Below are 10,280 nucleotides of genomic sequence, written 5' to 3'. Positions count from 1 at the left end.
TTCGACCAGTGAAAACTGGATTTAGAAAGTTCGACCAGTGAAAACTGGATTTAGAAAGTTCGCTTCACCCGAAGGTTGACCGGTAAAAATGGTTTTGATAAAAACTCGGCCCGCAGGACGAACTTGAAAAAGGTTGGTGTTTAGAAAGCGCTTGATGATTGTAATGTGAGATTTTCAATCTTTTACCCTCACGCTGACCTAGACAAATGTCGGGGTCTCAGGATTTATCCCTTATTCTGAATGGGTAATTCAATGCAAATTGATGCAGATGAATGCGTGCAAATGCAAATGAATGTAAATGGGTGCACATGCGTGCAAAATGAGAGATTTGTTTGATCCTGCCTGCATACAGAAAGTTTTGAAGATAAAATGAAAATTTTAAAAATGCCCCAGTGTAACTGGGAAAGAAGAATTTGAATAAAAGGATAAATGATTGATGTTCGAGGAGCGCTCTCTGAAGGTGACACGACAATTGGCTTTTGATTGATTCAGAAGAGACTCTGAAGAGGTCATTCCTCATAAAAGAACATTTTGCCGAGGAGAATAAAAAAAATGGCACCGAGCTTGCGAGAAAAACTGACAACTTTATTGATGTATTGAAGGAAAGGTAACAAATAGAGGAAAGACAGACGAGATTACATTATCCCTTTGAAATAATAAAAGCAAGATGAGAAATTAGGAAAGTGCTAGTGTTATCAATTTTTTGAATGATTGGGGAGAAACATGATCAGGATGAATGGTCCTCCTTTTCATCTCCAACGAGAATATTCTTGTCAATGACGTCTTGGATAATATTTTTAAGGACAAAACAATGCTTGGTATCGTGACCCATTGCCCGATGAAATTTGCAGAACTGATCTTTAAACCTTCCCATGATCACAGGAGGATTTGCTATCTTGGGGAGTCTAACCTTCCCTTTGGCTATCATGTATTCCAGAACTTGCTCCAATGGCTGTTCTAAGGGAGTAAAATTACGATCGTACCCCCAACCATCATGCTTTGGTTTTCCTTGGAATTTTAATTCGAATTGGACACTTGAGGAAGACTTGTCATCTCGCTTGTCCATTTTATCCTTCCGACTTGCGAGGTCATTTTTCTCTGAGTTTGGATTTTCTGAGCCTCTAGTATGATTTTTTCTACCTCCTCTTTTGTTTTGTCCATTGCTACTTCTGGTAGAATTGGTAGAAAATGTGAAGTGAGCCTTCAGAGACCCGACTGTATCTTTTGTGTGCATGTATTCCAAGAAACTCTCGAGTATTTGATCTAACGGGGCCATCTTGTGGTCCTGGTTTGGATCATCACGTTGCATCTCTTGTCGAGTACTTGATTTTTGCTGAGACTTGGATAAGACAGTTGACCAGTACTCTTTCTCATTTTCAATGAAGAGATTCTTGTCGATATGATCTTGGATGATATTCTTAAAGACGAAACAATGTTCAATATCGTACCCCGTTGTTTGGTGGAATTTGCAGAAGCGGTCTTTCCATTTCCCTAGGGCGACCAGAGGATTAGCAATTCTTGGAAGCTTAACCATTCCTTTGCTCAACATGTATTCAAGGACCTCTTCGAGGGGCTGATCTAGAGGAGTGAATTCGTGATCGTAACCCCAACCGTCATGCTTTTTCTTCTCTTTTTGTTGACTCAATTTTTCACTCTGCTTTAAAGATTTCTCTTTCTGACTTGTATGATTGCCCTTGTTATCCTTGCACCCCTCGCGATGGGCCTTAACAGAATTTGTCTTTTTTGAATCTTGATTATTCCTGACGGGAGTGATGCTCTTGTAGAAATCTTTGCTCCTGAAAACCTTCTTGCCCTTGTCGCGGGCTTGCAAATCTTTAATCTTCTTTGCCATTTCCTTCAGCTGTATTTGGAACGGATCATCCATTGCTTGATTTTTCCCTTTATAGGTTGTCCCTTGCCTATGAGGGGATCTTTGAAGTGCTTGCCAGACTTCATACTCTTTATCAGTGCCGCCTACTGATTCTGACTCATCAGATGTATCCTTGTGTTGGATATATTTCTTGGATAGTTTTAAAACTTTCTTGGCTGACCGGCCTTTTGCCCTCTGCTTGACCTGGATCTTTTTTGTACTAGCTTCAGCTTGTTCTGTCAACATTTTGGTCATCATCTCTTTGAACATAGCATATATCTGAGGATCAACATCATCCTCTGCTTGCTGACCTTGACTTCTGACTGATCGGGGTGAGTCCATTTCCCCTTCTGAAGTGACTGAGTACGCGACGCCTTCAACTGATGCGGCTTTCTTCCTGGATCTTGTATCAACCATCGGGTATCGCAAATGTTCTCTTGGATATTACTGATGCTCTCTGCAGGGCAGAACTGGTGGTTAGGCTTCTGAAGGAAATTTGGTTTGGAGGAAAATATTTGTTGAGAATTTTGTTAGACAATTGAAATAATATCCCATTACTAGGGATTGAGTCGTCGCTGGGATTACGACAATTGTGTTGCTATTCTTTGCAAGATAAACAACTGAAAATATGCCTTGTTACCTAGGCGAGGTCGTCAAACCAATGTAAAATAAAGGAATTTTTATTGAGAGGAAAAACATGATTTTATCAATAATACACTTGACAGAGGGGAGGGGGACAGACAATTTTCCACCACTCCAGATAATCAGAAGATACACGAGGACCAGGAAAAATAGTAAGACTGACAAAGGAATCCCAGCCATGTCTGGCAGAATGGTATGCTCCGGACCACTGATCTGATGTGAGATCGAATTCTGGCAGAACCCCGGCTGGTGGACGAATCTCTACGCGCTTCTGCCTCTGAGAGAACTGCCTGACACACCGCTCTGGATGATAGTATGCGCAGAAGAAGGGGCCAAGTAGTCTGAATCGCTTGCCATAAGCATAAGTGTATCTGGGAGGTGATTCCTGACGATCAAAGTAGTCCCATACGACCTCTTCCTCCTGAAGGTTGTCGATCAGGAACCGGTATCGCGCAACTGGAAGAAGCTTTTCACCATTGTATCTGAATGAACTGGCTCGGGCTGGCACATGCTGGAGGAACCAAGATTGTAATGCATAGGTGCACCCTTCGACTAGAATGGATTCTTCGAGTGTGAAACGGGTCAACCCTCGGTATAGAAAGGCGAGTGCGGCCATGGCAATGGAGAGGCGGCTGGTCTGTCGACTTCCCCATCTCCTTAGAAGCTGAACTATTCTGATATCCATGTAATTTCGTCCGTCGGGAAAGAAAGCCAATCCCACCGTGCACAGAACCATCGCATGCTGAATTCTCTCTCGAGTTGTCCTAGACACCGAACTGACTTCCACAAATGTCCCATGCTGTCTGTAGATTTCGAGCAGATCCACATATTCATTTCCATCTTCTTCAATCAGAGGCCAAGACTTGCGTCCTGTCATGCGGGCTAAGGCATCCTTAGGGTCCAGACCCTTAACATTAATCAGAAACTGTTTCTCCAATGGATCTCCAGGCTGACCGGCTGGCTCGGGCAATCCCATAATCTCTGAAAATTCATCCATCAGTACTGTCATCTCGCCCCACGGGAACCAGAAGGTAGAAGTGCTCGGATTCCACCGCTCTGCTAGTGCATGGATCAAGTTGTCGTTGACTGTCTGCTTTCCCACTGCGGACGCCAGTTCCAATCCACACTCGTCCAGATGGTCCGGAAACATATGAGAGAAGTTCTTGAACCATGAATAATACCACCGGGGAAAGAAGGATCCGGTGCTGAGGACTCGATGTTCGGGAAGACGTTGTCGCACCTCGTAGGAGATGTGACCGTCAGGGAAGACTGAATCAAGCTGACTGGATGCCATCGGACTGGAAGACATGGAAATTGGAATAAGATTTGAGAAAAATACAGGAATTTTGAGAAAAATGCAGGCAGGATAAAAATAAAGCAGGAAATTCGAGATCCAGAAGACAGGAAAGATGGGAAATCACCCGGAGTTTTGAAGAAAATGGAGGAATTTTATGAAAATCGTCCAGGGTTTAATGAAATATAAGGAAGTACTTTATAAAATGAAGTGTTTTGAAAATCGTCCAGGTTTTAAAACATAGACAGTACATGGACATGGACTGGGGAATTTTGAAAAATCGTCTAGTATTTTTAGAAAATATGACTATAACATATTCAATCACATTCTGCACAAACAAGTATGCACATACAGCATTCCCTAAAAGCTGACTCTAGATGCACAAATTTTGAAATAGTTGTAGGACCTTAATCCTAACTCTAAGGTTCAGATCAACTGTATCCAATCCAGTTATGCCTATATACTCAAGCCAAGGCTCGATGTACGTGGCATAAAATCAATTTCTCCGGTTCTAGGTTCAAGTTTTCCAACATCCTTGAGCACCTGCCGATATACGTTGGACTATGGCCCTTGGTACGTGGCATGGGGGTTTTCACCCAAATAAGTGGCCCAGTTGTGAGGCTCTGTCCCGAACTATGGTTCTGGAAGAGAGCCCAGCAACGTGAAGACCGGGACAATATAGGTGGGGGTGGTTTTTGAAAAACATGAGCACATGCAATCAAACTGAAGACTCTAAGTCCTAAAGAGATAGATTTTTGAAATATTTGAAGAAGCAAGCATTGTTTTCATACAATTCCTAAATTGAGGAGTGTTGTATTAGACCTAAGTCTATGTGAGCATGAATAATTCTCCTCAATATGGTCCTACCAAACCATACCTAGTCTATATGCATTCCATGTCAGCTGGGTTCAAGTCTAGGCTCCTAGGTTCACATGATATCATAAAGCAAAGCTGACATTCCATGGAAATCGATTTTGACAATTTGAACTAAGTAGAGCATTAGATTGATCAGGCAAAGACAGGTCCCATCACGGTCGCCAAACCTATTATCATCGCAAAATTTTTAACTTTTGCGAATCAAACTGACCTTTGAAAAAGTTTTTGAAAATAACTCGCCTCCGTTTTTAAAATGCGGGATAATTTCGAAGAATGGGACTTGCCTGTCGGTACGAGATTCGACCGTTCCTGCCACCTTTAACAGGGGTAATCGAACCAAGGATCAATCTTATACTCTGCTCTATTCAACTTGTCTAAATCATATTCTAATTTCTAAATGCACAAAGAATAGGCATGTGCTATGAATTTTCAGAAAAATGCACATTTGAAAACATGATATTTGCTTTGAAATATTTAGAAAATATAAATCTTGGAAATGATATCACATGAGAAATCGTGAAATGGGATTTGAAATGTACTTCTGAGAGAAGTAAAAATTGATTTTGAGGAATCCTTGACATTTGGTGAAAATCGATTCTGAGAGACTTGGTTTCTCTGAATTCAAACTTTGAAATTGAAATTCTAACTTAGAAAATTTGAATTTGGAACTTGGGAAATACTTGAAATATTCTTTGAAATTCAATGCTTTGGGGAAAATCGATTTTGCTATAAGACTTAGGAGATTTTGAGAAATTCAATTCCCTTTGACTTAGAATTTGAATTGGAATTGGCAAATGCATGAAATGAATGAATATGGATTTGAGGAATTGAGAAATACTTTTTGTATTTTGAGAAATGCAGTGCATTTTTGAAGTTAGCCTAAGAGTGTAGGCTGAATGTGGCTAATGTGAAGATCATAAATCTAGATACCCTTCATATTCTGACTATGGCCATAAATACAAATTCCACCAAGTTTATAAACTTCATAGAAGCTAGTGCATGTTCCATTCGTGTAGACCATGGTGAATTTGTAAGAATATGCATGAATCATCATTCATCACACATTAAAATTATAAAAATAAGCTATATGCAATGCTGCCTAAGCTAAGCAGGAAATGTAAATTCTTATTCCAAAGTCTAATTACAAATTACATCACTATTGAAATTTAAATACATGAAAAATAAAGTCTTCAATGTACCTGCAAAACTAGAAAACTTGGTTAATGAAAATATGTTGGCTTTTCTAGATTTATCCAACAATATCAGGAAATTGTTGGATTTTGCTAGATATAAGCCTTTTTGCCATGGTTCTCTTAAATCAAAATGATAAAGTATGAAATAAAATTGAATAAATAAGGAAGATAAAATATGAAATTTCGAAATTGGGGTCCAAATGACCAAAATACCCCTAATAACAAGACTATGGCCTTGAAATTAGGGTTTTTAGAAAGATATTTTGATAAAATGCAAGTTTTGAAATTTGAATATAATAAACTAAGCTAAATATGATGTGACATGCTTAAAAATATGAAAATTAGGGTTAGGGATTTCGAAATTTAGGTCAAATGACCAAATTGCCCCCGAGAGCAAGACTATGGCCTTGAAATCAGGGTTTTTAGAAAGAGATTTTGGTAAAAATTTAGGTTTTATGCACTAAATGAAATCAAATGAGCACAAAATTAAATATAAAGCATCCTAACATGATTATGAACATAATAAAACCCTAAAAATATATGCTTATATACGAAAATTCAAGAATATCACAAAAACTGTGATTTTAGCAGTGTTTTTGGATCTTTCAGGAACCCGGTTTTGCAATTTGCCTAATTCAGCCATCAAATGGATTCCAAAATCCATAAAAATTGGTACCTGCACTTTTTATAACCCTAATGTCGAATTGGAATTATAAAAATAATTTTTTGAAATTAAATTAATCCGAAAATTGCATTAAACCCTAAAAATATGCTATTTTTGACCTAATTCACCAACCAGTCTCACTCCAAGACCTGAACCAGGGGTCAAATATCCATGGAAATTTATGAAATTTTACAGAGACTAACTAGAAAGAAAAACAGAGATTTCCCAATTTACAGATCGGAAAAATCATCTACGGTTAGGGAGAAACCCTTCCGGCAATCTGAGCTAAAATATATCACTCTTAACAGGGATTAAAACAGCTATTCCATATTGAAAATACAGACATAAATAGCAATTCTAAACAAAAATCTCTGAAATTTTAGTGGTGAACAGTAGCCAGAAAAATAATAATACTCACTTTTTACATATCTAAAATCGGATCTGTGGTTTGGGATTTATGACTAACACAAGTCTGATTAGGGTTTTGGTAAACCCTAACGAGTTTTAAATTTAAAAACCGATTATCTGAAAGAGGAAAAATAATAAACAGTGATCAAAAAATCTGAAAATTTCACAGAAGACAGATCTACTCAATGTGAATCCATAGCACTTTACAGATCTAAAATCGGATATAAGATGAGAGAAATATCATCACAGAAAGTTACCTTCTTGATTTTAACCACGATTTTAAAGCTTTAAAAACCCGATTTGATGTCTGATTTGTTTGACAGGGTTCCCGAGATCCAAAACCTCTGATTTTTCTACAGTAACTCAATAACTCATGCATGCACCACATATAAAAAAATCTGAAATAAACAATGAGTGCTTTAATCCAAAATAACATCATTTTTACTGTTCTAAACCTAGAACACACAGAAATTTAAGAAACTTGAAAAACCATGCATTAACTAATGTAAATAAATAAAATAAACCATAAAACAGTAAATAAAAATTATTTCTATGCTATAGAACGTAAAATAAACATGAATAAACCATGAAAATAAATTAAAAACAGGGAATCAATGACTGGAATTTGATATCACCTTTAAAACATAGATTTAACCCATTAAAAAGGGTAAATCATATATTTTATTGGTTAATAATGCAAAGAATCATATTAAAATCAATTCTAATGGATTAAAATCTCTGTAAATCATCCAAAACAGGGTTAGATCACCTTTTTGGATCGTTCTTTCTGATTCTTGATGGTTCTTGAGGTCAAATCCATGGTTTAATCCATGAAGATGATGGTGCCAATGGCTAAATCATGCTTAAAACAATGAAAAACATTAAATAAAAACTAAAAATTAAAGAAAAACATTACCTTGAGGTTGCTGCAATGGAGGAAGGGCTGGAGAGGAAAGAGAAGCTCCAAGAATCCAATAGGAGAGAGAGATTGGAAAATCGTCCCCTATGGGCCTCTTTTTATAGTAAAAAAATTAGGTTTTAAAAAATTAGAATTTTGAAAAATTTGGACTTCTAAAGGGGGGGGGGGCGATTTTGGGGTGGAGTTACCTAACTACCCCTAGTCTAAATTATCCTAAATAGTTCCTAATTAACCCCTAGCTAATCCTAAAAATCCCCCAAATGTGGTGCCACTTGGCATTCTCTCACATTGGGTTTTTAAAACACTTTTAAAAACCTTTAAAAACACTAGTTTTTAAAAACTAACTTTCAAAAATGAGTTTTTCAAAATGGTTTTGACTCTTCTAAACCTCTAACACTAACCAAGACATCAACTAACCCTAGTCTAGCCCTGACTTACTCGAATATGGCGCCACCCCGAGTGGGCCCTACTTGAGTTTTTCAAAAAGCGATTTTAAAACTTGAAATTGAAGGAGTTTTCAAAAGATTTTCAAAAGTAAACTTAAAATTAGGATTTTTGAAATGGCATAAGGTCCTAACTGAGTTAGAATTCCTCTGGATATGGTGCCAACTGAGTGGGCCCACATCGAGTTTTGAACATTTTTGAAATAAACACTGAAAATGGCTTTGAAAAAGGGTTAAAATTGACATTTGAAATTCAAGATCTTTGAAAATAGGGTCTCAAACGAACTGGAACTCCGGGTTAGAGTCCTGAACTCTTAGGACTCTGAGATTTTAGATTTTAAAAGCCAAATGAAAGAATTTTCAAAAGATTTTATTAAGAAATGATGAAATAAGTCAGAAAACACAGTCAGAGTTAGACTCCCAACTCGACCGAACTCTAAAATGGAGTCCTGAACTAACTGGACTCTGTGAAATGACAGAGATTTCGAAAGCAAACGGAAAAGATTGAAAATGGAAGTAAAACTGACTTAAAAACCAAACTTTTGATCGGATTAGGACTCTGAGATAGAGTCCTGATCGGACGGAAACTTTCAAAAATTTGAGAAATTTGATGAATAGAGGCATTCAGAAGTGACACCATCTAAATGGGTCTCATTTGTGAATTGAAATCGATTAAAGTTTGAATTTGAAAGGAATCCAGATTGTTTTCTGAGAAAATATTTCGAAATACAAAGTCCTAGGGTTGGAAAATGACAGAGTATTGAATAAAAACCCAGGTTTTGAAATTGATTTTGAAATAAAGCTTTAAAATTCAAATCTGGATTGAATGTTTTGAAATAGGAGTGCTGGATCTCGAAAATGAGATGTAATGACATGCAATGCTATGCAATGACATGCAATGCTATGCAATGACATGCAATGCTATGCAGAATACATGCAATGATATGCAATGATCTGTAATGACTTATAAAATGGAAGTACTGGATGAGGGTGAAAATTTGGGGTGTTTACACCCGCAGTACGTGGTAGGGGGGTGTTAACCCAAATAATTGGCCTAGTTGTGAGGCTCTGTCCCGAACTAGGGTTCTGGAAGAGAGCCCAGCAACGTGAAGACCGGGTGATGATAGGTAATGGAGATTTTGAAAAAAATGATCACATGCAAGAAATAGATGGCTCTAAACCCTAAAGAGATAGACTTTTGAAAATTTTTGAAGAAGCATACATTGTTTGCATTCAAATCCTAAATTGAGGAGGGTTGTATTTAGACCTAAGTCTATGTGAACATGAAAATATCTCATCAATCTAGTCCTACCAAACCATGCCTAGACTACATGCAGTCAATGTCAGCTAGGTCAGAATCTAGGCTCCTAGGTTCGCATGATATCAGAAAGTAAAGAGCTGACATTTTGTGAACACAGTTTCGATAATTGAACTAAGTCAAACACAATTTTAGTAAGACAAGGACAGGTCCCATCATGGTCGCCAAACCTGTTATTGTCGCGAAATTTTTCCCGTCTTTCCTTCCTTGCGGAAGAGAAAGGGAAAATGCTTTCGCGATTCAAACTTGACCGGATTTTGGAAATTGTTTTGAAATACTCGCCTCCGTTTTGAAAATTGCGGGAAAATCCATGGGATGGGGATCGACCTGTCGGTACGAGGTTCGACCGTTCTTGCCGCCTTTAACAGGGGTAATCGAACCAAGGACCAAAATTGTGCTTGACTTAGTGAAATTATCGAAATTGTGTTCTATCCTAAATGCACAGAGAATTCATGCATGTGCTATGAGATTTTGTAAAATACAAGTTGAAAAGTATGATGCATGCTTGGAAAATGCTTTGGAGTTGGAAATAGTTCTAAGGCAAATGATGGAAATCAATTTCTCAGGAAAACTCAGATGGAAAGGATTGGAAATCTCGAGAAAAATCATAAAGATGTGGGAAAATCATGAATAGTTTGAAAATCCTGAGAAAA

The sequence above is a fragment of the Nuphar pumila genome, chromosome 4 (genome assembly GCF_984573655.1).
Source record: "Nuphar pumila chromosome 4, dmNupPumi1.hap1.1, whole genome shotgun sequence".
Taxonomy (NCBI): domain Eukaryota; kingdom Viridiplantae; phylum Streptophyta; class Magnoliopsida; order Nymphaeales; family Nymphaeaceae; genus Nuphar; species Nuphar pumila.
This window is presented reverse-complemented; position numbering follows the sequence as displayed.